This window comes from Pseudophryne corroboree, chromosome 5, assembly GCF_028390025.1.
Source record: "Pseudophryne corroboree isolate aPseCor3 chromosome 5, aPseCor3.hap2, whole genome shotgun sequence".
Classification (NCBI taxonomy): Eukaryota; Metazoa; Chordata; class Amphibia; order Anura; family Myobatrachidae; genus Pseudophryne; species Pseudophryne corroboree.
Genome location: NC_086448.1, coordinates 740,916,378 through 740,942,865, shown reverse-complemented (window position 1 = coordinate 740,942,865; position 26,488 = coordinate 740,916,378). Strand labels below are relative to the sequence as shown.

The following is a 26,488-nucleotide window of genomic DNA, read 5'->3' as shown; positions in this document are numbered from 1 at the left end:
TGCTGATCCTCGCGAACTCCCAAGATGTTCTCCTCAGTAATCTGGAACTGACTGTCCAATTCCTACAAGCTCGGAGCATGGTGCACCTGGTGGCACTACCGAACACACACAACCAACGCTTGTTTTTGTCTCAAGAGAAAGTCCTGAAACTTCAGGACAGAATCAGATATTTCCTCTCTAGCCCAAGAGTGTCAATACACTCGGCGATGCAAGTGCTAGGCCTCATGGTGTCTGCTTTCGACATGGTAGAGTACGCTCAATTTCATTCCTGCCCTCTGCAGAGGTTAATCTTTTCCAGGTAAGATGGCCTGCCTCATCGCATCAGGTATCAAATGATCTCTTTGACTCCGGAGGTTCGTCTGTCACTGAGCTGGTGGCTACAGGACCAACAGTTGAGCAGGGGCCGTCACTTCTGGATCTCCAACTGGGTCCTCCTGACAAAGGATGCCAGTCTCCGCGGTTGGGGCGCGGTGTTGGAGCAACACTCTCTCCAGGGTCGGTGGAGCAGGGAGGAATTTCTCTTCCCGATAAACATTCTAGAATTGCGAGCAGTGTTCAATGCGTTGACGCTTGCCCTGCCTCTGATACAGAACAGGCCTGTTCAAGTACAATCAGACAACTCCACTATGGTGGCTTACATAAATCATCAAGGCGGCACTCGAAGCCGCATGGCAATGATGGAAGTGTCAACAATCCTTCGTTGGGCGGAACGCCATCTGCCAGCGATATTGGCAGTGTTCATTCCCAGAGTCCTCAACTGGGAAGCGGATTTCCTCAGTGGAGTCTTCATCCGGAAGTCTTTCAACTCCTAGTGGACAAGTGGGGCCTACCAGATGTAGACCTGATGGCATCTCGACACAATCACAAGGTTCTGGTCTTCGGATCAAGGACAAGGGATCCTCACGCAGCGTTCATGGTCGCACTGGCAATTCCATGGAACTTTCAGCTGCCATAAGTGTTCCCTCCAGTGTCACTCCTGCCCAGGGTACTACGGAACTTCAAGCAAGAAGGAGGAATACTACTTCTAGTAGCTCCAGCGTGGCCCAGACGGCATTGGTTCTCAGACCTACAGGGTCTCTTGATCAAGCGTCCTCTTCTACTTCCTCAACGCCCAGACCTCCTCGTTCAGGGTCCTTGTGTCTACCCGGACCTGGCCAGACTAGCTTTGACGGCGTGGCTCTTGAAGCTTCACTCCTGAGAGCCAAAGGATTCTCCGAGGCGGTTATCCAAACTATGCTGAAGGCCCGCAAACCGGCTTCTGCACGGGGTCTGGAATTCTTGCTTCACCTGGTGTGCTGCTAAGAATTACGATGCATACAATTTCAGAACTTCCAGACTTTTGGCTTTTCTGTAACAAGGCCTAGACTTAGGCCTTCATCTGGCCTCCCTCAAGGTTCATATTTCTGCCTTGTCGGTGCAGTTTCAGAGGAAGATTGCGTCTATTCCTGACGTTCATACTTTCACTCAAGGCGTTTTACAGATTCAGCCTCCATGTGAACCTCTTGAGTCTGTGGACCTTAAATATCTTGCGCTTAAGGTCGTGTTTCTGCTGGCGATTGCCTCTACTAGGAGGGTGTCGGACTTAGGCTCTTTGTCCTGTCGTCCACACTTTCTGATTTTTCACTGTGACCAGGCAGTTCTTAGAACTCGTCCCGGTTATCTACCTAAGGTGGTGTTATCTTTCCGCCTTAACCAAGAGATTGTGGTTCCGACTTTTATCTCTTCTGGTTTGTCCTCCAAAGAGCGGTCTTTGGATGTGGTACGGGCTCTCCGTATTTACGTGGAGAGGACTGCCTCTCTTAGGAGGTCTGATACACTTTTTGTACTTTTTTGGTTTTCACAAACGTGGCTGGCCTGCGAATAAGCAAACCTTGGCCTGTTGGATCAGAATGGTGATTGCACAAGCATATGCACGGGCTAGTCTTCCATCTCCTGCTGCTATCAAAGCCCATTCTACTTGTTCTGTTGAACCTTCTTGGGCGGCCCGCCGAGGCGCGTCCGCTGAACAATTGTGCAAGGCGGCTACGTGGTCCTCGGTGAATACGTTAATTGGGTTTTATGCCTATGATACTTCCGCCTCCCAGGATGCTTCCTTTGGACGCCGGGTTCTTGTGCCCACTATGGTGTGTCCTCTCCCATGAGGAACTGCTTTAGGACATCCCCGATGTTTTCCCTGTGGAACACAGTGTACTCCACTGCAGAAAAGTAGATTTATGGTAGACTTACCATAGTTAAATGTTTCTGTGAGGTACACTGTGTTCCACAGGGCGCCCACCCTGACGCACTTAGCTTCTTTGGGTTTTATGGCATTCGCCTCTAGTCCCTTCTCCTGTCGTGAGAATGTGGTTCTATGTGACAAACATCTGCCTTCTCTTTTACCTGCTACTGCATTGGACTGGTTAACGAAACTGAGCCCCAGTGTCCGGAGGTGGGGTTATAGAGGAGGCCATGCAATGCATCCTTGGAACAATCAAAGCTTTAGCCTGTTGGTGTCTCTGGATCAAGATCCAACTCAATACCCCCGATGTATCCCTGTGGAACCCAGTGTACCTCGCAGAAAGAGATTTAACTATGGGGTAAGTCTACCATAAATCTCCTTATTCATTCAAATATTAATGTTGAGGGGAGGGGGGACCTTGGACTGTACACCGTAATTCCAAACATAATAAGAGGTGCTAACATGCTGAGACTTGTAGTTCCACATAGAAAAAAAGAGATGGCTACACTTTATAGTACTAAGCACTGCTAATACAAATAATTATAATAAACTCTGCAATCTAACATAGAGCTAAATTGAGGTGCTTAGCATAATTTTTGGCAAAAAATAGGTATCAACTTGAACTTTAGTGTTAGGGATCCACCAGATGAGGTCACCTTGTTGCGGTTGGTGGGCCAATATATTTGTGGCCAAAAAGTATGCTAGACACCTCAATTTTGCTCTTAGCTTGCAGAGTTTATAATAATTATTCTGATTAGCAGTGCTTAGTACTATAGAGTGTGCATCTGCATTTTCTTTTTTCTAGTTTTACTGTTGGTGTTTCAGTCAATTATTTTACTGCAGTATGTTGACCTACTGTACAGTATGTAACCATTTATTTGGTAATGAACGTGTTAGTCAACGCTTCTCCAGATGTGGTTGTTGTATACTATCTATGCCAAAATAATTTTTCCAGTTTTTGTTTTGTGCTTGCTTGAAGCCAAAAGTCCTGTGCAAAAACTGTTCATAATATAATACATAAGTAATCAGCAAATTTAAAGTTTGTGACATTTATGAAATTATTTAAGAGCTGCTTCTTCTTTATTTATTTCACTGAAACCCTCCATTTCCATTAGTAGTTGTTGTGGACACCTCACCTGTGACCCCCACCAGTGTTCTGTATTAGGAGGCTGCCAACTCTCCCATATACTGTAGCTGGAACTATTTGTGCAGCTTGTCTCTCTACATAGGAGGGGAGAGTACAGAGATTCTAAGTGACAGTGTTAGAATATTGGCTCTGTTATTGGAAAGGGAGGAGATTTAGTAAAGTTCTTAAATGTGGTCTGACACCATTCTTTTTCCTTTTTTTCCCAATAGTGGTTTATGGATCAGTTCTTTTTATATAACCTGCATTTAGAAAAGTAACACAATTTAGGTAAGTGCTTTAATTCTCTTTAATGTGTCTCAAATGTGTTGTAAACTCTGATAAACAACAACTTTAAACTTTTCCAACACTTGGACCAACTCCTAGAATTTATTGTGTTCGTATTTTTTTTTTAACCATGGATTTGCAGGGAGAACCTTTGCCGAACAAATTGTATATTTAGATATTTTAAAAAAATAAGCTTTAAAATCTGGCATGCAGCGTCAACAATCATTTTAACATATGTTAAAACCAAGCCACGGAGTCAATCCTCCTTTATTTTAATAGAAAAGAATATTTTGTCAATATGTCTCTTCTGTTCATTAGGTTGGGTAGTGTTTGACTTATGGGGAGATTTATCAAAGCTTGGAGAGAGATTGATTACTTACCAACAGGGTCCCCTGACAATTTTTTATCCCCCTTCCTCCATGAGAGATGAGTTTGATAAAGTTATATCTCGCATCCTAATGAATAAAATAAAGTTTATTATTTTATTATGTTTTGGGGGTGCATAAAGCAAGCATATGCAACAAAACATAAGTACATATGAACATGTAGAAAACAAAAATCTATGAAGAAAAAAAAATTAGGTAAACACTATATCAGAGGCATATGAGCTGGTGGAGGTGTAAAGAGTTAGTAATATATGTTAGTTGTCCATGAATGGATCACTGCAGGATAACTGATAATGAATGCCAGACAGAGCCTCAAGGCCAAATGTAAATATGTACCGATCACAAAGTCCTGGGTAAATTAGCTATTGCTCACGGCAGTTTGTCTTCATTATCCTCTGGGTGTGGGCCGGTAAATAGATCTATAATACGAGTGACCTCTGACGGATCTATGCATGCACCTATCCTTTTCGGGCTATATGGCCGGTGATTCCCATGCTGCGTGCTTTTTCCTCAATTTTGTGTCTTAGTTCACGTCTTCTTTACTAGGAACTAAGGATTAGTGGTTTGTTCTGGCTAAGTCGCAGAGTCGGTTACGCACTAAATGGGGCTGTGTAGTGCGATTTCAGGATAGGTGTACATAGACCTATCTGTATGCTCACCTCTGAGTAGCCGCAACTCTGTCTACATACCCGTGGAACACTTCTTCTATGTACGAATTACTTGCTGCTACACAGTAATGGTCATTCCGCTGTAAATGAGAAGCATCGCTCATAAATGCTCCATGTTACTTATGCAGGCCGTGTCACAGGCGCAGTTTCCTAGAAACCAAGAGATCCAATAGCATACTGAATTGTGAATCTGTCCCTATGCCTTATATCTGCACTGCATCTGTTTATATACTTTGTAAGGCATTATGGGCGGTATTTACTAAAGAAAAAATGCGGTAAAACCCAGTTTTGGGGGGTTTTACCGCATTTTAAAATGTACTAAACACCAGCCGCTTAACGATGCGCAGAGTATCTTTTTATGGCGATACCCTATAAAAGCCTATAGGCTTCTTACCACATCCTGCGGCCGCCGCTCACGCCTCCCCCCCCCCCCCCCCCCCCCCCCCTTTCCCGGCAGCCGGTTCTCCTGGAGCACAAACATTTATATCTGCCCCACCTGCAGTGCATTAGCTAACAAATTTGCTGCTGTGATCAGATCTGAATTACCCCCAATGCACCATGGACAGGTTTAATCAGCATTGTACTGACAGGTTTTAGCTATCTCCTTTATTATGCATACAAAAACATGCAGATATATGAAACAATTTTAGGCAAAAACTTAAAAAAAAAAAAAAAAAAAAGAGGTCATAGTACCATTCACCTTACACGACCACACTCGCTGATTGCAGAATACAGATATCTTGTATGTACTGTGTTGTTTTTCAAAATGCTTGGATCACTTCTGTTAACCTTTCATTCAACGGCCATCCAGCCTTCTGCACAGACAGGAGTCCATCCTGCAAAGATGAGTTTATTGATTTTTCTCTCTTTATGCCGTTAATTGTGTGGAAGAGTCATGTAGCTCACCGCTGCACTAAATGTTATATGGTTTATTTTTTCCTGAGGTACACTATTACAGAAAAGTACACATACAATGGGGTTATTCTATAAAAGCGGAACATGCTGATGGAGATATATGTGAAATATGCACCTAACTTTGCTCTGTATTTTCCATATGCATATAGCCAGTGTAGGGCTGTGGCATAAAGGCCCCTTCGGGGGTTATACAGTGGTAGGGGCCCATGCTTAGAGGCTTGGCTAACCAAGTGCATGGGTTGGACCCCTTCATAAATATATATATATAGGTTGAGTATCCCTTATCCAAAATTCTTGGGACCAGAGGAATTTTGGATATCGGATTATTCCGTATTTTGGAATAATTACAAAATATAATGAGATATTATGGTGATGGGACCTAAATCTAAGCACAGAATGCATTTATGTTTCACATACACCTTATACACACAGCCTGAAGGTAATTTTAGCCAATATTATTTATAACTTTGTGCATTAAACAAAGTGTGTTTCTCTATCGTCCTAGTGGATGCTGGGGTTCCTGAAAGGACTATGGGGAATAGCGGCTCCGCAGGAGACAGGGCACAAAAAGTAAAGCTTTAGGATCAGGTGGTGTGCACTGGCTCCTCCCCCTATGACCCTCCTCCAAGCCAGTTAGATTTTTGTGCCCGGCCGAGAAGGGTGCAATCTAGGTGGCTCTCCTAAAGAGCTGCTTAGGAAAGTTTAGCTTAGGTTTTTTATTTTACAGTGAGTCCTGCTGGCAACAGGATCACTGCAACGAGGGACTTAGGGGAGAAGAAGTGAACTCACCTGCGTGCAGGATGGATTGGCTTCTTGGCTACTGGACATCAGCTCCAGAGGGACGATCACAGGTACAGCCTGGATGGTCACCGGAGCCTTGCCGCCGGCCCCCTTGCAGATGCTGAAGTAAGAAGAGGTCCAGAATCGGCGGCAGAAGACTCCTCAGTCTTCTAAAGGTAGCGCACAGCACTGCAGCTGTGCGCCATTTTCCTCTCAGCACACTTCACACGGCAGTCACTGAGGGTGCAGGGCGCTGGGAGGGGGGCGCCCTGGGAGGCAAATGAAAACCTATTTTGGCTAAAAATACCTCACATATAGCCTCCGGAGGCTATATGGAGATATTTAACCCCTGCCAGAATCCGTTAAGAGCGGGAGACGAGGCCGCCGAAAAAGGGGCGGGGCCTATCTCCTCAGCACACAGCGCCATTTTCCCTCACAGAAAGGCTGGAGGGAAGGCTCCCAGGCTCTCCCCTGCACTGCACTACAGAAACAGGGTTAAAACAGAGAGGGGGGGCACTAATTTGGCGATATGCTTATATATATATTAAGATGCTATAAGGGAAAACACTTATATAAGGTTGTCCCTATATAATTATAGCGTTTTTGGTGTGTGCTGGCAAACTCTCCCTCTGTCTCTCCAAAGGGCTAGTGGGTCCTGTCCTCTATCAGAGCATTCCCTGTGTGTGTGCTGTGTGTCGGTACGTGTGTGTCGACAGGTAGGAGGACGATGTTGGTGAGGAGGCGGAGCAATTGCCTGTAATGGTGATGTCACTCTCTAGGGAGTCGACACCGGAATGGATGGCTTATTTAGGAAATTACGTGATAATGTCAACACGCTGCAAGGTCGGTTGACGACATGAGACGGCCGACAAACAATTAGTACGGTCCAGACGTCTCAAAAACACCGTCAAGGGTTTTAAAACGCCCGTTTACTTTAGTCGGTCGACACAGACACAGACAGGGACACTGAATCCAGTGTCGACGGTGAATAAACAAACGTATTCCTTATTAGGGCCACACGTTAAAGGCAATGAAGGAGGTGTTACGTATTTCTGATACTACAAGTACCACAAAAGAGGGTATTATGTGGGATGTGAAAAAACTACCATAGTTTTTCCTGAATCAGATAAATTAAATAAAGTGTGTGATGATGCGTGGGTTCCCCCCGATAGAAAATTATGGGCGGTATACCCTTTCCCGCCAGAGTTAGGGCGCGTTGGGAAACACCCTTTAAGGTGGATAAGGCGCTCACACGCTTATCAAAACAAGTGGCGGTACCGTCTATAGATAGGGCCGTCCTCAAGGACCAGCTGACAAGGCTGGAAAATATAATAAAAAGTATATACACACATACTGGTGTTATACTGCGGCCAGCGATCGCCTCAGCCTGGATGTGCAGAGCTAGGGTGGCTTGGTCGGATTCCCTGACTAAAAATATTGATACCCTTGACAGGGACAGTATTTTATTGACTATAGAGCATTTCTATATATGCGAGATGCACAGAGGGATATTTGCACTCTGGCATCATGAATAAACGCGATGTCCATAACTGCCAGAAGATGTTATGGACACGACAGTGGTCAGGTGATGCAGATTCCAAACGGCACAGTATGGCCGTATACAGGAAGAGGACTTGTTTGGGGTCGGTCCATCGGACCTGGTGGTCACGGCAACTGCTGGAAAATCCACCGTTTTTTACCCTAAGTCACATCTCTGCAGAAAAAGACACCGTCTTTTCAGCCTCAGTCCTCTCGTCCCTATAAGATCATATCTGCCCAGGGATAGAGGAAAGGGAAGAAGACTGCAGCAGGCAGCCCATTCCCAGGAACAGAAGCGTTCCACCGCGTCTGACAAGTTCTCAGCATGGCGCTGAGACCGTACAGGACCCCTGGATCCTACAAGTAGTATCCCGGGGGTACAGATGGGAATGTCGAGACGTTTCCCCTTCGCAGGCTCCTGAAGTCTGCTTTACCAAGTCTCCCTCCGACAAGGAGGTAGTATGGGAAAAAATTCACAAGCTGTATTCCCAGCAGGTGATAATTAAATTACCCCTCCTACTACAGAAAAGGGGTATTATTCCACACTATATTGTGGTACTGAAGCCAGAAGGCTAGGTGAGACTTATTCTAAAAATTTGTTTTTGAACACTTACAAAGGTTCAAATTAAGATGAAGTCACTCAGAGCAGTGATAACGAACCAGGAATAAGGGGACTATATAGTGTCCCGGGACATCAGGGATGCTTACCTCTATGTCCCAAATTTGCCCTTCTCACTAAGGGTACCTCAGGTTCGTGGTGCAGAACTGTCACTATCAGTTTCAGACGCTGCCGTTTGGATTGTCCACGGCACCCTGGGGTCTTTACCAAGGTAATGGCCGAATTGATGATTCTTCTTCGAAGAAAAGGCGTCTTAATTATCCCTTACTTGGACGATCTCCTGATAGGGGCATAGTCCAGGGAACAGTTGGAGGTCGGAGTAGCACTATCTCGGATACTGCTACAATCAGCACGGGTGGATTCTAAATATTCCAAAATCGCAGCTGATCCCGACGACACGTCTGCTGTGCCTAGGGATGATTCTGGACACAGTCCAGAAAAAGGTGTTTCTCCCGGAAGAGAAAGCCAGGGAGTTATCCGAGCAAGTCAGGAACCTCCTAAAAACAGTGCATCATTGCACAAAGGTCCTGGTAAAAATGGTGGCTTCCTACGAAGCAATTCCATTCGGCAGATTTCACGTAAGAACTTTTCAGTGGGATCTGCTGGACAAATGGTCCGGATCGCATCTTCAGATGCATCAGCGGATAACCCAATATCCAAGGACAAGGGTGTCTCTCCTGTGGTGGTTATAGAGTGCTCATCTTCTAGAGGGCAGCAGATTCGGCATTCAGGATTGGATGCTGGTAACCACGGAGCCCAGCCTGAGAGGCTGGGGAGCAGTCACACAAGGAAAAAATTTCCAGGGAGTGTGATCAAGTATGGAGACTTTTCTCCACATAAATATACTGGAGCTAAGGGTAAATTTATAATGCTCTAAGCTTAGCAAGACCTCTGCTTCAAGGTCAGCCGGTATTGATCCAGTGGGAAAAACATCACGGCAGTCGCCCACGTAAACAGACAGGGCGACACAAGAAGCAGGAGGGCAATGGCAGAAACTGCAAGGACTTTTCGCTGGGCGGAAAATCATGTGATAACACTGTCAGCAGTTTTTCATCCCGGGAATGGAAACTGGGAAGCAGACTTCCTCAGCATGACCTCCACCCGGGAGAGTGGAAACTTCATTGAGAAGTTTTTTCCACATGATTGTAAACCGTTGGGAAATACCAAAGGTGGACATGATGGCGTCCCGTCTGAACAAAAAACGGGACAGGTATTGCGCCAGGTCAAGAGACCCTCAGGCAATAGATGTGGACGTTCTGGTAACACCGTGGGTGTACCAGTCGGTGTATGTGTTCCCTCCTCTGCTTCTCATACCTAAGGTGCTGAGAATTATAAGACGTAGAGGAGTAAGAACTATACTCAGGGCTCCGGATTGGCCAAGAAGGACTTGGTACCCGGAACTTCAAGAGATGCTTACAGAGGTCTTATGGCCTCTGCCGCTAAGAAGGGACTTGCTTCAGCAAGTACCATGTCTGTTCCAAGACTTACCGCAGCTGCGTTTGTCGGCATGGCGATGGAAAGCCGGATCCTAAGGGAAAAAAGGCATTCCGGAAGAGGTCATTCCTACCCTGGTCAAAGCCAGAAAGGAGGTGACCGCACAACATTATCACCACGTGTGGCGAAAATATGTTGCGTGGTGTGAGGCCAGGAAGGCCCCACAAAGAAATTTCAACTCGGTCGTTTCCTGCATTTCCTGCAAACAGGAGTGTCTATGGGCCTCAAATTGGGGTCCATTAAGGTTCAAATTCGGCCCTGTAAATTTTCTTACAGAAAGAATTGGCTTCAGTTCCTGAAGTCCAGAAGTTTGTCAAGGGAGTATTGCATATACAAACCCCTTTTTTGTGCCTCCAGTGGCACTGTGGGATCTCAACGTAGTTCTGGGATTCCTCAAATCACATTGGTTTAAAACCAGTCAAATATGTGGATTTGAAGCATCTCACATAAAAAGTGACCATGCTCTTGGCCCTGGCCTGGACCAGGCGAGTGTCAAATTGGTGGTTTTTTCTCAAAAAAGCCCATATCTGTTTGTCCATTCGGACAGGGCAGAGCTGCGGACTCGTCCCCAGTTCTCTCCCTAAGGTGGTGTCAGTGTTTCACCTGAACCAGCTTATTGTGGTGCCTTGCACCTACTAGGGACTTGGAGGACTCCAAGTTGCTAGGAGTTGTCAGGGCCCTGAAAATATGTTCCAGGACAGCTGGAGTCAGAAAATCTGACTCGCTGTTTATACTGTATGCACCCAACAAGTTGGGTGCGCCTGCTTCTAAGCAGGCGATTGCTCGTTGGATTTGTAACACAATTCAACTTGCACATTCTGAGGCAGGCCTGCCACAGTCTAAATCGGTTAAGGCCCATTCCACAAGGAAGGTGGGCTCATCTTGGGCGGCTGCCCGAGAGGTCTCGGCATTACAACTCTGCCGAGCAGCTACGTGGTCAGGGGAGAACACGTTTGTAAAATTCTACAAATTTGATATCCTGGCAAAAGAGGACCTGGAGTTCTCTCATTCGGTGCTGCAGAGTCATCCGCACTCTCCCGCCCGTTTGGGAGCTTTGGTATAATCCCCATGGTCCTTTCAGGAACCCCAGCATCCACTAGGACGATAGAGAAAATAAGAATTTACTTACCGATAATTCTATTTCTCGGAGTCCGTAGTGGATGCTGGGCGCCCATCCCAAGTGCGGATTATCTGCATTACTTGTACATAGTTACAAAAATCGGGTTATTATTGTTGTGAGCCATCTTTTCAGAGGCTCCGCTGTTATCATACTGTTAACTGGGTTTAGATCACAAGTTGTACGGTGTGATTGGTGTGGCTGGTATGAGTCTTACCCGGGATTCATAATTCCTCCCTTATTGTGTACGCTCGTCCGGGCACAGTACCTAACTGGCTTGGAGGAGGGTCATAGGGGGAGGAGCCAGTGCACACCACCTGATCCTAAAGCTTTACTTTTTGTGCCCTGTCTCCTGCGGAGCCGCTATTCCCCATGGTCCTTTCAGGAACCCCAGCATCCACTACGGACTCCGAGAAATAGAATTATCGGTAAGTAAATTCTTATTTTACATTCACACAATTCATTTATGTTTCATATACACCTTATGCACACAGCCTGAAGGTCATTTAATACAATACTTTTCATAACTTTGAGTATTAAACAAAGTTTGTGTACATTGAGCCATCAAAAAACAAAGGTTTCACTATCTCAGTCTCACTCCTAAAAGTCCGTATTTCGGAATATTCGGATATGGGATACTCAACCTGTATTCGTGTGTGTGTGTGTGTGTATGTGTGTGTGTGTGTATATATATATATATATATATATATCTAAATATATATATAAATACTGCAGTGCATACATGATATTGTACAAGATTAATAACAGCAATTCACTGTAGGAAATACACCATATTCCTATACCTCCCAACATTTTAAAACTGTATAGCGGGACTCTTGTGCGTGGGGCGTGGCTTATGTGAAAGGGGGCATGGCCTCACGACAATGCCACGAACCACGCCCCCCGCATTTCCTCACTGAGGGGGCATGCCCAGTGCTTTGTGAGCTGCTGTCATGCCCTATCTCCCTCTGTCACCTGTGAATAGACAAAAGGGGGGGTATTGTAGGTGCACTGTCTCTAGCATTACTGATATCATACAGTTTAGCATATAATAAATAGTGGAGTTTGGTTATGCATTGATCAATGCATGTAGCTGCAGCCCGACGGCAAGGGACTCCACTCTGCTGCAGTACCTAACACTATAGGGGTTCAAACCTAGGGCACGGGACCCCCAAACCACCACAGCCAAGCGACCCCAGGGCATCACAGGGAATGATTGTGTAGTGAGAAGGATTAAGGAATAGGTGAGAAAAAAGTGGTATGGGGTGAATTAATAGAAGTGAAAAAGGTGTGACATGTAGAATAAACAAACAGTGAAAGTGCCAAATTAAATGTAATGCTGCGATGCCCTGTTGTCACCCGGCTACGGCAGTCCAGAAGACCCCGCACCCCAGGAGCGGCCTGAGAACAGGATGGAGTTAACCTTTTCTCTATCGTCCTAGTGGATGCTGGGGTTCCTGAAAGGACCATGGGGAATAGCGGCTCCGCAGGAGACAGGGCACAAAAAGTAAAGCTTTTTCCGATCAGGTGGTGTGCACTGGCTCCTCCCCCTATGACCCTCCTCCAGACTCCAGTTAGATTTTTGTGCCCGGCCGAGAAGGGTGCAATCTAGGTGGCTCTCCTAAAGAGCTGCTTAGAAAAAGTTTAGCTAGGTTTTTTATTTTACAGTGATTCCTGCTGGCAACAGGATCACTGCAGCGAGGGACTGAGGGGAGAAGGAGTCAACTCACCTGCGTGCAGGATGGATTGGCTTCTTGGCTACTGGACATCAAGCTCCAGAGGGACGATCACAGGTACAGCCTGGATGGTCACCGGAGCCGCGCCGCCGGCCCCCTTGCAGATGCTGAAGTCAGAAGAGGTCCAGAATCGGCGGCTGAAGACTCCTGCAGTCTTCTAAAGGTAGCGCACAGCACTGCAGCTGTGCGCCATTTTCCTCTCAGCACACTTCACACGGCAGTCACTGAGGGTGCAGGGCGCTGGGAGGTGGGCGCCCTGGGAGGCAAATGAGTACCTATAAAGGCTAAAAATACCTCACATATAGCCCTAGAGGCTATATGGAGATATTTAACCCCTGCCTAATTTTTCTAAATAGCGGGAGACGAGCCCGCCGGAAAAGGGGCGGGGCCTATCTCCTCAGCACACGGCGCCATTTCCTCTCACAGCTCCGCTGGTCAGGACGGCTCCCAAGTCTCTCCCCTGCACTGCACTACAGAAACAGGGTAAAACAGAGAGGGGGGGGCACATTTATGGCGATATTTTGATATAACAAAGCAGCTATAAGGGAGCACTTATTATAAGGCTATCCCTGATATATATATAGCGCTTTTGGTGTGTGCTGGCAAACTCTCCCTCTGTCTCCCCAAAGGGCTAGTGGGTCCTGTCTTCATTAGGAGCATTCCCTGTGTGTCTGCTGTGTGTCGGTACGTGTGTGTCGACATGTATGAGGACGATATTGGTGTGGAGGCGGAGCAATTGCCAAATATGAGGATGTCACCCCCTAGGGAGTCGACACCAGAATGGATGCCTTTATTTATGGAACTACGGGATAGTGTCAACACGCTAAAGCAGTCGTTTGACGACATGAGACGGCCGGACAATCAATTAGTGCCTGTCCAGGCGACTCAAACACCGTCAGGGGCTGTGAAACGCCCTTTGCCTCAGTCGGTCGACACAGACCCAGACACAGGCGATGACTCCAGTGGTGACGGTGACGAATCAACCGTATTTTCCAGTAGGGCCACACGTTATATGATTTTGGCAATGAAGGAGGCGTTACATTTAGCTGATACTACAGGTACCACTAAACAGGGTATTATGTGGGGTATGAAAAAACTACCTATAGTTTTTCCTGAATCAGAAGAACTAAATGACGTGTGTAATGAAGCGTGGGTTGCCCCTGATAAAAAGCTGATAATTTCAAAGAAATTATTGGCATTATACCCTTTCCCGCCAGAGGTTAGGGAGCGCTGGGAAACACCTCCTAGGGTGGACAAGGCGCTAACACGCTTATCTAAACAAGTGGCGTTACCCTCTCCTGAGACGGCCGCACTTAAAGATCCATCAGATAGGAGGATGGAAAATATCCAAAAAAGTATATACACACATGCAGGTGTTATACTACGACCAGCTGTAGCGACTGCCTGGATGGGCAGTGCGGGGGTAGTTTGGTCAGAGTCCCTGATTGAAAATATTGATACCCTGGACAGGGACAATATTTTACTGTCGTTAGAACAAATAAAGGATGCATTTCTTTATATGCGTGATGCACAGAGGGATATATGCACACTGGCATCACGGGTAAGTGCTATGTCCATTTCGGCCAGAAGAGCTTTATGGACGCGACAGTGGACAGGCGATGCGGATTCAAAACGGCATATGGAAGTTTTGCCGTATAAAGGGGAGGAGTTATTTGGAGTCGGTCTATCAGATTTGGTGGCCACGGCTACAGCCGGGAAATCCACCTTTCTACCTCAAGTCACTCCCCAACAGAAAAAGGCACCGACTTTTCAACCGCAGCCCTTTCGTTCCTTTAAAAATAAGAGAGCAAAGGGCTATTCATATCTGCCACGAGGCAAAGGTCGAGGGAAGAGACAGCAACACGCAGCTCCTTCCCAGGATCAGAAGCCCTCCCCGGCTTCTACAAAAGCCTCAGCATGACGCTGGGGCTTCTCAAGCGGACTCGGGGACGGTGGGGGGTCGTCTCAAAAATTACAGCGCGCAGTGGGCTCACTCGCAAGTAGATCCCTGGATCCTGCAGATAATATCTCAGGGATACAGGTTGGAATTAGAGACAGATCCACCTCGCCGTTTCCTGAAGTCTGCTTTACCAACGTCCCCCTCCGAAAGGGAGACTGTGTTGGAAGCCATTCACAAGCTGTACTCTCAGCAGGTGATAGTCAAGGTACCTCTTCTGCAACAAGGGAAGGGGTATTATTCCACTCTTTTTGTGGTACCGAAGCCGGATGGCTCGGTAAGGCCTATTCTAAATCTGAAGTCCTTGAACCTGTACATAAAGAAGTTCAAGTTCAAAATGGAGTCACTCAGAGCAGTGATAGCGAACCTGGAAGAGGGGGACTTTATGGTATCCTTGGACATCAAGGATGCGTATCTCCACGTTCCAATTTACCCCTCACACCAGGGGTACCTCAGGTTCGTTGTACAAAACTGTCACTATCAGTTTCAGACGCTGCCGTTCGGATTGTCCACGGCACCTCGGATCTTTACAAAGGTAATGGCCGAGATGATGATTCTTCTTCGAAGAAAAGGCGTATTAATTATCCCATACTTGGACGATCTCCTAATAAGGGCGAGGTCCAGAGAACAGCTAGAGATGGGATTAGCACTGTCTCAAGAAGTGCTAAAACAGCACGGGTGGATTCTGAATATTCCAAAATCCCAGTTAATGCCGACAACTCGTCTGCTGTTCCTAGGGATGATTCTGGACACGGTTCAGAAAAAGGTTTTTCTCCCGGAGGAAAAAGCCAAGGAGTTATCCGAGCTTGTCAGGAACCTCCTAAAACCAGGAAAGGTGTCTGTACATCAATGCACAAGAGTCCTGGGAAAAATGGTGGCTTCTTACGAAGCAATTCCATTCGGCAGATTCCACGCAAGAATTTTCCAAAGGGATCTGTTGGACAAATGGTCAGGGTCGCATCTTCAGATGCACCTGCGGATAACCCTGTCTCCAAGGACAAGGGTGTCTCTTCTGTGGTGGTTGCAGAGTGCTCATCTATTGGAGGGCCGCAGATTCGGCATACAGGATTGGATCCTGGTGACCACGGACGCCAGCCTGAGAGGCTGGGGAGCAGTCACACAAGGAAGAAACTTCCAGGGAGTATGGACGAGCCTGGAAACGTCTCTTCACATAAACATTCTGGAACTAAGAGCAATATACAATGCTCTAAGCCAGGCAGAACCTCTGCTTCAGGGAAAACCGGTGTTGATCCAGTCGGACAACATCACGGCAGTCGCCCATGTGAACAGACAGGGCGGCACAAGAAGCAGGAGTGCAATGGCAGAAGCTGCAAGGATTCTTCGCTGGGCAGAGAATCATGTGATAGCACTGTCAGCAGTGTTCATCCCGGGAGTGGACAACTGGGAAGCAGACTTCCTCAGCAGACACGATCTTCACCCGGGAGAGTGGGGACTTCATCCAGAAGTCTTCCACATGCTGGTAACCCGTTGGGAAAGACCAATGGTGGACATGATGGCGTCTCGCCTCAACAAAAAACTGGACAGGTATTGCGCCAGGTCAAGAGATCCGCAGGCAATAGCTGTGGACGCGCTGGTAACGCCTTGGGTGTACCAGTCGGTGTATGTGTTTCCTCCTCTGCCTCTCATACCAAAAGTATTGAGAATTATACGGCAAAGAGGCGTAAGAACGATACTAGTGGTTCCGGATTGGCCAAGAAGGACTTGGTACCCGGAACTTCAAGAGATGATCACGGAAGATCCGTGGCCTCTACCTCTAAGGAGGGACTTGCTTCAGCAGGGTCCCTGTCTGTTTCAAGACTTACCGCGGCTGCGTTTGACGGCATGGCGGTTGAACGCCGGATCCTAAAGGAAAAAGGCATGCCGGAAGAAGTCATTCCTACTTTGATTAAAGCAAGGAAGAAAGTAACCGTGCAACATTATCACCGAATTTGGCGAAAATATGTTGCGTGGTGCGAAGATCGGAGTGCTCCGACGGAGGAATTTCAACTGGGTCGATTCCTACATTTCCTGCAATCAGGATTGTCAATGGGTCTCAAATTGGGATCTATTAAGGTTCAAATTTCGGCCCTGTCGATTTTCTTTCAAAAAGAATTGGCTTCAGTCCCTGAAGTCCAGACCTTTGTTAAGGGAGTGCTGCATATACAGCCTCCTGTGGTGCCTCCAGTGGCACCGTGGGATCTCAATGTGGTTTTGGACTTCCTAAAATCTCATTGGTTTGAACCACTAAAAAAGGTGGATTTGAAATATCTCACATGGAAAGTGACCATGCTTCTAGCCCTGGCTTCTGCCAGGAGAGTGTCAGAATTGGCAGCTTTATCTTACAAAAGCCCATATCTGATTTTCCATTCGGACAGGGCAGAACTGCGGACTCGTCCGCATTTTCTCCCTAAGGTGGTGTCAGCATTTCATCTGAACCAGCCTATTGTAGTGCCTGCGGCTACAAGTGACTTGGAGGACTCCAAGTTACTGGACGTTGTCAGAGCATTAAAAATATATATTGCAAGGACAGCTGGAGTCAGAAAATCTGACTCGTTGTTTATATTGTATGCACCCAACAAGATGGGTGCTCCTGCGTCTAAGCAGACGATTGCTCGTTGGATCTGTAGCACAATCCAACTTGCACATTCTGTGGCAGGCCTGCCACAGCCTAAATCTGTAAGGCCCACTCCACAAGGAAGGTGGGCTCATCTTGGGCGGCTGCCCGAGGGGTCTCGGCATTACAACTTTGCCGAGCAGCTACGTGGTCAGGGGAGAACACGTTTGTAAAATTTTACAAATTTGATACTCTGGCTAAGGAGGACCTGGAGTTCTCTCATTCGGTGCTGCAGAGTCATCCGCACTCTCCCGCCCGTTTGGGAGCTTTGGTATAATCCCCATGGTCCTTTCAGGAACCCCAGCATCCACTAGGACGATAGAGAAAATAAGATTTTACTTACCGATAAATCTATTTCTCGGAGTCCGTAGTGGATGCTGGGCGCCCATCCCAAGTGCGGATTATCTGCATAAATTGTACATAGTTATTGTTAACTAATTCGGGTTATTGTTGAAGGAAGCCATCTTTCAGAGGCTCCGCTGTTATCATACTGTTAACTGGGTTTAGATCACAAGTTGTACGGTGTGATTGGTGTGGCTGGTATGAGTCTTACCCGGGATTCAAAATCCTCCCTTATTGTGTACGCTCGTCCGGGCACAGTACCTAACTGGAGTCTGGAGGAGGGTCATAGGGGGAGGAGCCAGTGCACACCACCTGATCGGAAAAAGCTTTACTTTTTGTGCCCTGTCTCCTGCGGAGCCGCTATTCCCCATGGTCCTTTCAGGAACCCCAGCATCCACTACGGACTCCGAGAAATAGATTTATCGGTAAGTAAAATCTTATTTTAAGTCCTTTTAACTCCATGCCTATTCCACTTTTATAGGACACCCAACCAATGAAGCTGTTTGTTATAGAAGATCTACAATGACCATATAGACAGTCATTAGGTCGACCCTATATGGCCGACAGTGTCAAAAAGTCGACCGTTAAAAGGTAGAGCCATAAGTTCAACAGGTACAAAAGGTCGATATGACAACGTTCGACAAAAGTTTGGGCTTTTTGAGTGTCATTTTGTATGTTTAGCCATATCTACTAAGCACAATTACTGGAAACGAGTACGCTCGCCACGCTTCGAGCAAGGTGGCTCACTGCGCTCACCACAGCTTGCTATTCTCAATTGTAGTCTATGTGGATAGTAAATCAAGCAAAGGTTGGAAATACATGAAAAAAACCCCTAAAAATTAGTGTGGACCATTTTCATGTCGACCTTTTGATTATGTCGATTCCTTGTACCTGTTGACCATAAGCACTGTCTACCTTTTACCTGTCACCCATTTGAGCATATTGACCATGTGTACCTGTTGACCATATGGAGTTGACCTATACATTGGAACCCCCAATGAAGTCAGTACATCAGGGGATCAGAGCACTCAGGCTTTTCCCTGTTAATCCTCTCCTTATTCCCAGGTCTGGCTACTGTAAATGAGGCCAGTGGGCTAGCTCTGCCAGAGTCATTGTTGTGGAATCCCCCACAATGCTTTGCACTGAAGGGATAATTCTATCTGGAAGTGTGTATAATTTCTCTTTAGAATCTTGTGTTACACAGCAGTAGTAATATTGTGAAGCTGCTTCGCTAGTCCTTTCATTTAAACTCATAAAACAGGCATGTCCAAAGTCCGGCCCGGGGGCCAATTGCGGCTCGTGCTCAAATATCCACCTGCCCGCAGCCTCTGTGAAAGCTATTTTAGGGGCGTGGCCTGGCGTCTGAAGGCTAGAGAATCGTGTCTCTGCTGAGCTCCTACAAGGGCTACCCATAAACAGCTAAAGCAGACATCTCCCCGCTAAGCCCACTGCACTGCTCACCCGATATTGAGGAGACTGGAGGGGACTGAGCAGCGGAGCCGAGGAATGTATAAACTCGCTCCTGCGGGCTGCGGCCTTCCCCTCCACCTTAGGCCAGGATCCGCAGCACAGCGCACCCCATCCACGGGCATCCCAGACCACACGGAAAGACCCAGCGTGACGTGAAGTGGCTAGCGGTGTCCTCCGCTAGACATCCCCGCTCTGCTGGACCCCTGCTTCTGCCGTGGATTGGCGGCGAATGGGCGGCTAATTTATTGTGCTCCCGTGGAACTCTGCAGTGCAACTGGGACGGCAAACATGCGGCGGTGGCCATCTTGAAAAGGTCTGTGATCCTATGATCCTAATTTTATGCTCTCCCCCAACTAAACAATGTGTGTGTGTATGTATGTGTGTGTATATATATATATATATATATATATATATATATATATATATATATATATATATATATATATATATATATATATATATAAATAAACACAAATTCCCAAGTGCGCTAAAGTGGCACGTAATTACACAGTTCTTCCAGCGTTATTTTCGTCGGAATGTAGACTGGAGGGTATTTAAATCTGGGGACCTGTAACAGACTCCCCTCACCAAATAGTCACCCAAACAAGGTGCCAACAGACCAATTAGTAAAAAGTTATTTTAATAACGTATACACAGTTCAAAGTATAAAATTGTATCAATAAAATGCAACTAAAAGAGTACACAGCCAACACGTTTGTAAGGTGGAATCTAGATATCCCCTCACCTTTTGCAGGGTGCGAGCTCGACAGGGAGTATCTTTACAGACTAGGTTGTGACAAACCCAGTCAAGGTGCACTATTGCTGGGACCCCCTTTTCTAGGTGTGTGCTATATCTGGATCCTTTATAACTGAACTGTGCCAGCCCTTATTTACATGTTATAAATATAGGCTGTGTTATAAATATATGCTGTACATTAGAGCAGGTAAGACAAGTTATTTGTTTAGTCTTCTGAGGTGATTAATGGTTGAAAGAATGTCAGGCTGAACGGTCCGCTGAACGGTCGGCCCCCACACATTTTCACCTCACCAAATCTGTCCCTCTTTGCAAAAAGTTTGGACACCCCTGCCATAGAACATGTGTTTTATATATAAGGTATGTCAGGTGTTTCACAGCGTAGACTTTAAATCTTTACAGGTGAGCTGTATTTGACCTAAGTGTTCTTATTTCTACACAGTATGTGCTTAAGTCTTTATTACACAATCCAGTTATTGTTCAAATAAAATAAAATAAATCCTCTGTGTAATTGGATCAAATATTCTGCTTCTCGCTTCCTAGCCCCAGGTGAACCTACTTTATGGTAGATTGTTTTAGATTCCTTTATTATTGTAAACCTTGGTAAAATAACATACAGTACCCGTGGAAATGATGATGTGAAGCCAGGTGTCACACCTAAACATAACCATATATGAAGAACTGTGCCAAGGGGGTCAGGAATCTAAAGCACTTGTATTGTGCTGTGGAGTATACACCGCATACATGTACTATTTACACTCCAGTCTTGCTTCCTTACCATAGATGGAGAGCATGTGGCAGGGACTGAGGTTCTTGTAGCTCACCGTGTCTGTGGCAGTTACAGGGATATGAGCACAGTGCTGTATGAGGAACATATATTAGGTCATATTTTAAATGTTTTAAAAGTGCAAACTACAGTATGGTTACAATGTTTTAGTTTATTGTAGAAGGTTATGGCATTTATCATCCGGTACTTTGTTGCAAGATAAGTCGAGACACATTGGGCCTGATTCATGTTTGTAAGTAAAGCAAAAAAAATATAAGTAACTGTCTGGTCTGGAACAAACCATGGGGGTAATTCCAAGTTGATCGCAGCAGGAAATTTTTTAGCAGTTAGGCAAAACCATGGGGGTCATTCCGAGTTGTTCGCTCGCAAGCTGCTTTTAGCAGCTTTGCACACGCTCAGCCGCCGCCTACTGGGAGTGAATCTTAGCTTATCAAAATTGCGAACGAAAGATTAGCAAAATAGCGAATAGACACTTCTTAGCAGTTTCTGAGTAGCTCCACACTTACTCGGCATCTGCGATCAGTTCAGTCAGTGTCGTTCCTGGTTTGACGTCACAAACACACCCAGCGTTCGCCCAGACACTCCTCCGTTTCTCCAGCCACTCCCGCGTTTTTCCCAAAAACTGTAGCGTTTTTTCGCACACACCCATAAAACGGCCTGTTTCCGCCCAGAAACACCCACTTCCTGTCAATCACATTACGATCACCAGAACGAAGAAAAAACCTCGTAATGCCGTGAGTAAAATACCTAACTGCATAGCAAATTTACTTGGCGCAGTCGCACTGCAGACATTGCGCATGCGCATTAGCGACTAATCGCTCTGTTGCGAGAAAAAAATACAGAGCGAACAACTCGGAATGACCCCCCATGTGCACTGCAGGGGAGGCAGATATAACATGTGCAGAGAGAGTTAGATTTGGGTGTGGTGAGTTCAATCTGCAATCTAAATTGCAGTGTAAAAATAAAGCAGCCAGTATTTACCCTGCACAGAAACAAAATAACCCACCCAAATCTAACTCTCTCTGCACATGTTATATCTGCTCCCACTGCAGTGCACATGGTTTTACCCAACTGCTAAAAAATTTCCTGCTGCGATCAACTTGGAATTACCCCCCATGTTGCAATACAAGGAGAGCAAATATATTTTCTTTTTTCTGTGCAGGGTAAATACTGGCTGCTTTTGCATGTAGCTCAGAAATGTTAGCTTTATTTTTACATTGCAATTTAGATTTCCATTTGAACACACCCCACCCAAATCTAACTCTCTCTGCAAATAGGGGTTCATTCTGACCCGATCGCAGCGTGCTTTAGTTCGCACAGCTGCGACCGGGTCACTACTGTGCACGCCGTCATGCGCGTCGTTGCTCGCCGGGTAGCGACGCTGACTACGAAGAAAGCGGTCGCAGCGGCAACCGCAAGAAGATTAACTGCAGGAAGACGTTCCGGGGTGGCAACTCACCGTTTCAAGGCGTTTTCGGGGAGTGGTAAGGAAAACGCAGGCGTGTCCAGGCGAACGGAGGGCGGATGTCTGACGTCAAAGCCGTGCCTATCATCGCTGGATCCGTCGCACAGGGTAAGTATGTCCAGGGCTGGTCTTGTTTTGCAGGAAACTTTTTTTTTTTTTAGTATAGCAGGGCTGCACAAGCGATCGCAGCCCTGCTATGCTAAAATACACTCCCCCATAGGCGGAGATTAGTTGATCGCACCAGCAGCAAAAAGTTGCTTGGTGCGATCAACTTGGAATGAGGGCCATAGTTTAGCCCAGTTGCTTGCTGTTTTGCTTTACTTACAAACATGAATCGGGTCCATTGTCTGTCCCCACACTTTCTATGGCAGATCCCTTCTTATCAAATTGTTTAGCAGCTTCTCGCAGTGTCTGCACAAAGCAACGCTGAGCTATCAAGTTTGTGGGTCTGGGACTCAAGGTCGACACCAATTGGGAGACACACATTAGGTCGACACCAGAAATATGTCGACATGGACAAAAAGGTCGACCTGAACAAGGTCGACATGGAAAAAGTTGACATGAGTTTTTTTGACTGTTTTTGGTGGTGTTTTCTTCGGAAAGTGAAAGGAAACCCCAATTAGTGCACCGTGTTCGCTCGCCATGCGCTCGGCACAGGTTACCATTCCCAGTTGTAGACCATGTGGACCGTAAAGTATGAAAAGGTTAAAAAAATTAAAACAAAAAAGTGAAAAGTCATGTCGACCTTTTGTCCATGTTGACCTATTTCTGGTGTTGACCTAAGGCGTGTCGACCTAAGTGGTGTCGACTTAATTGGTGTCGACTTGGAGTCCGGAGACCCAAGTTTGTATATGAAGAAAAATAAGATTTTACTTACCGGTAAATCTATATCTCGTAGTCCGTAGAGGATGCTGGGACTCCGTAAGGACCATGGGGAATAGACGGGCTCCGCAGGAGACTGGGCACTCTAAAGAAAGATTAGGTACTATCTGGTGTGCACTGGCTCCTCCCTCTATGCCCCTCCTCCAGACCTCAGTTAGAATCTGTGCCCGGACAGAGCTGGGTGCTTTTAGTGAGCTCTCCTGAGCTTGCTAATAAGAAAGTATTTTAGTTAGGTTTTTTATTTTCAGAGAGCTTCTGCTGGCAACAGACTCTCTGCTACGTGGGACTGAGGGGAGAGAAGCAAACCTACTAACTGCGGCTAGGTTGCGCTTCTTAGGCTACTGGACACCATTAGCTCCAGAGGGATCGAACACAGGACCTGACCTTGTCGTCCGTTCCCGGAGCCGCGCCGCCGTCCCCCTCGCAGAGCCAGAAGACAGAAGCCGGCAGAAGCGGAGAAGACATCGAAATCAGCGGCAGAAGACTCCTGTCTTCACATGAGGTAGCGCACAGCACTGCAGCTGTGCGCCATTGTGCCCACACTACCCACACACTCCGGTCACTGTAGGGTGGAGGGGGGGGCGCCCTGGGCAGCAATTGATACCTCCTGGCGAAAGCTGCATATAGACAGTGGGACACTGTTATATGTATGAGCCCCTGCCATTTATTTTACAAAAAAATCGCGGTACAGAAGCCCGCCGCTGAGGGGGCGGGGCCTTCTTCCTCAGCACTCACCAGCGCCATTTTCCTTCCACAGCTCCGCTGAGAGGAAGCTCCCCAGGCTCTCCCTGCAGAATCACTGTAGAAGGGTAAAAAAAGAGATGGGGGGCACATAAATTTAGGCGCATTAATCATAATACAGCAGCTACTGGGTAAACACTAAGTTACTGTGTAATCCCTGGGTTATATAGCGCTGGGGTGTGTGCTGGCATACTCTGTCTCTGTCTCTCCAAAAGGCCTTGTGGGGGTCCTGTCCTCATTTAGAGCTTCCCCTGTGTGTGTGGTGTGTCGGTACGCGTGTGTCGAGATGTTTGACGAAGAGAGCTATGTGGAGGCAGAGCAAGTGCAGTTGACTGACGTGTCGCCGCCGACGGTGCCGACACCTGATTGGATGGATATGTGGAAGGTGTTTAATGATAATGTAAACTCCTAACATAAAAGGTTGGATAAAGCTGATACCTCGGGCCAGTCAGGGTCTCAACCCATGCCTGATCCTACAGCGCAGAGGCCCTCAGGGTCTCAAAAGCGCCCACTATCCAAAATGGTTGACACAGATGTCGACACGGATTCTGACTCCAGTGTCGACGACGACGATGATGCAAAATTGCAACCGAAAATGACAAAAGCTATACGTTACATGATTATAGCGATGAAGGATGTTTTACACATATCAGAGGTAAACCCTGTCCCTGACAAGAGGGTTTATATGTATGGGGAGAAAAAGCAAGAGGTGACTTTTCCCCCTTCACATGAGTTAAATGAGTTATGTGAAAGAGCGTGGGATTCCCCAGATAAGAAAGTCCTGATTTCCAAAAGGTTACTTATGGCGTACCCTTTCCCGCCAGAGGACAGGGTGCGCTGGGAATCCTCCCCAAGGGTTGATAAAGCTCTCACACGCTTATCTAAGAAGGTGGCCCTGCCGTCGCAGGATACGGCCACCCTAAAGGATCCTGCAGATAGAAAGCAGGAAAGTATCCTGAAATCTGTTTATACACATTCAGGGACTCTACTGAGGCCGGCAATTGCATCGGCGTGGATGTGTAGTGCTGTAGCAGCGTGGACAGATAATCTGTCTGAGGAAATGGAAACCTTGGACAGGGATACCATTATGCTGACCCTGGGGCATATAAAAGACACTGTCCTATATATGAGGGATGCCCAGAGGGACATTTGCCTACTGGGCTCTAGAATTAATGCAATGTCAATTTCTGCCAGGAGGGTCCTGTGGACTCGGCAGTGGACAGGTGATGCCGACTCCAAAAAACACACAGAGGTGTTACCTTACAAGGGTGAAGAATTGTTTGGGGACGGTTTCTCGGACCTGGTTTCCACAGCTACTGCTGGGAAGTCAAACTTTTTGCCATATATTCCCTCACAACCTAAGAAAGCACCGTATTACCAAATGCAGTCCTTTCGCGCACAAAGAAGCAAGAAGGTCCGAGGTGCGTCCTTTCTTGCTAGAGGCAGGGGTAGAAGAAAAAATCTGCACCTTACAGCTAGTTCCCAGGAACAGAAGTCCTCCCCGGCTTCCACTAAATCCACTGCATGACGCTGGGGCTCCACGGGTGGAGCCAGGAGCGGTGGGGGCGCGTCTCCCGACATTTCAGCCACCAGTGGGTTCGCTCACAGGTGGATCCCTGGGCTATACAGATTGTGTCTCAGGGATACAAGCTGGAATTCGAGGTGATGCCCCCTCAACGTTACCTAAAATCGTCCCTGCCAGCTTACCCCATAGAAAGGGAAGTAGTGGTAGCGGCAATTCACAAGCTATTTCTCCAGCAGGTGGTGGTAAAGGTTCCCCTTCTTCAACAGGGAAAGGGATACTATTCCACAATGTTTGTGGTACCGAAACCGGACGGTTCGGTCAGACCTATATTAAATTTAAAGTCCCTGAACATTTATTTGAAAAGATTCAAGTTCAAAATGGAATCGCTCAGAGCGGTCATTGCAAGCCTGGAAGAGGGGGATTTTATGGTGTCTCTGGACATCAAGGATGCTTACTTGCATGTCCCCATTTATCCGCCTCATCAGGAGTACCTCAGATTTGTGGTACAGGACTGTCATTACCAATTCCAGACGTTGCCGTTTGGGCTCTCCACGGCACCGAGAATATTTACCAATGTAATGTCAGAAATGACAGGTGATCCTGAGAAAACAGGGATTCACAGTTATCCCATACTTGAACGATCTCCTCATAAAGGCGAGGTCGGGGGAGCAGTTGCAGATCAGCGAAGCGCACTCTCAGGAAGTGTTGCAACAGCATGGCTGGATTCTGAATATCCCAAAGTCGCAGCTGATTCCTACGACACGTCTGCCCTTTCTGGGCATGATTCTGGACACAGACCAGAAGAAGGTGTTTCTCCCGACGGAGAAGGCTCAAGAGCTTGTGACTCTAGTCAGAGACCTCTTAAAACCGAAACAGGTGTCTGTGCATCACTGCACGCGAGTCCTGGGAAAGATGGTGGCATCGTACGAAGCCATTCCCTTCGGCAGGTTCCATGCGAGGATCTTTCAATGGGATCTATTGGACAAATGGTCCGGATCGCATCTTCAGATGCATCGGCTGATCACCCTGTCCCCCAGGGCCAGGGTGTCTCTTCTGTGGTGGCTACAG

At 46.9% G+C, this 26,488-nt stretch overlaps 1 protein-coding gene and 1 long non-coding RNA gene across 2 annotated transcripts in view; one reads left to right on the top strand and one right to left on the bottom strand.

Annotated features, from left to right (window-relative positions):
• Positions 1-4,754, bottom strand: part of LOC134928400 (uncharacterized) — a 129,639-nt gene extending 124,885 nt beyond the window's left edge. Inside the window, exons 1-2 of the long non-coding RNA XR_010177911.1 lie at positions 4,675-4,754; positions 4,010-4,084 (exon numbers count right to left, since the gene is read on the bottom strand). This is a non-coding gene — a long non-coding RNA (uncharacterized LOC134928400). The remainder of the gene's footprint in view (positions 1-4,009; positions 4,085-4,674) is intronic.
• The window catches only part of TRIQK (triple QxxK/R motif containing), a 223,131-nt gene that overhangs the window by 44,812 nt on the left and 151,831 nt on the right, over positions 1-26,488 (top strand). Inside the window, exon 2 of the mRNA XM_063924098.1 lies at positions 3,575-3,632. The gene's annotated coding sequence lies outside the window, so the exon portion shown is untranslated. The remainder of the gene's footprint in view (positions 1-3,574; positions 3,633-26,488) is intronic.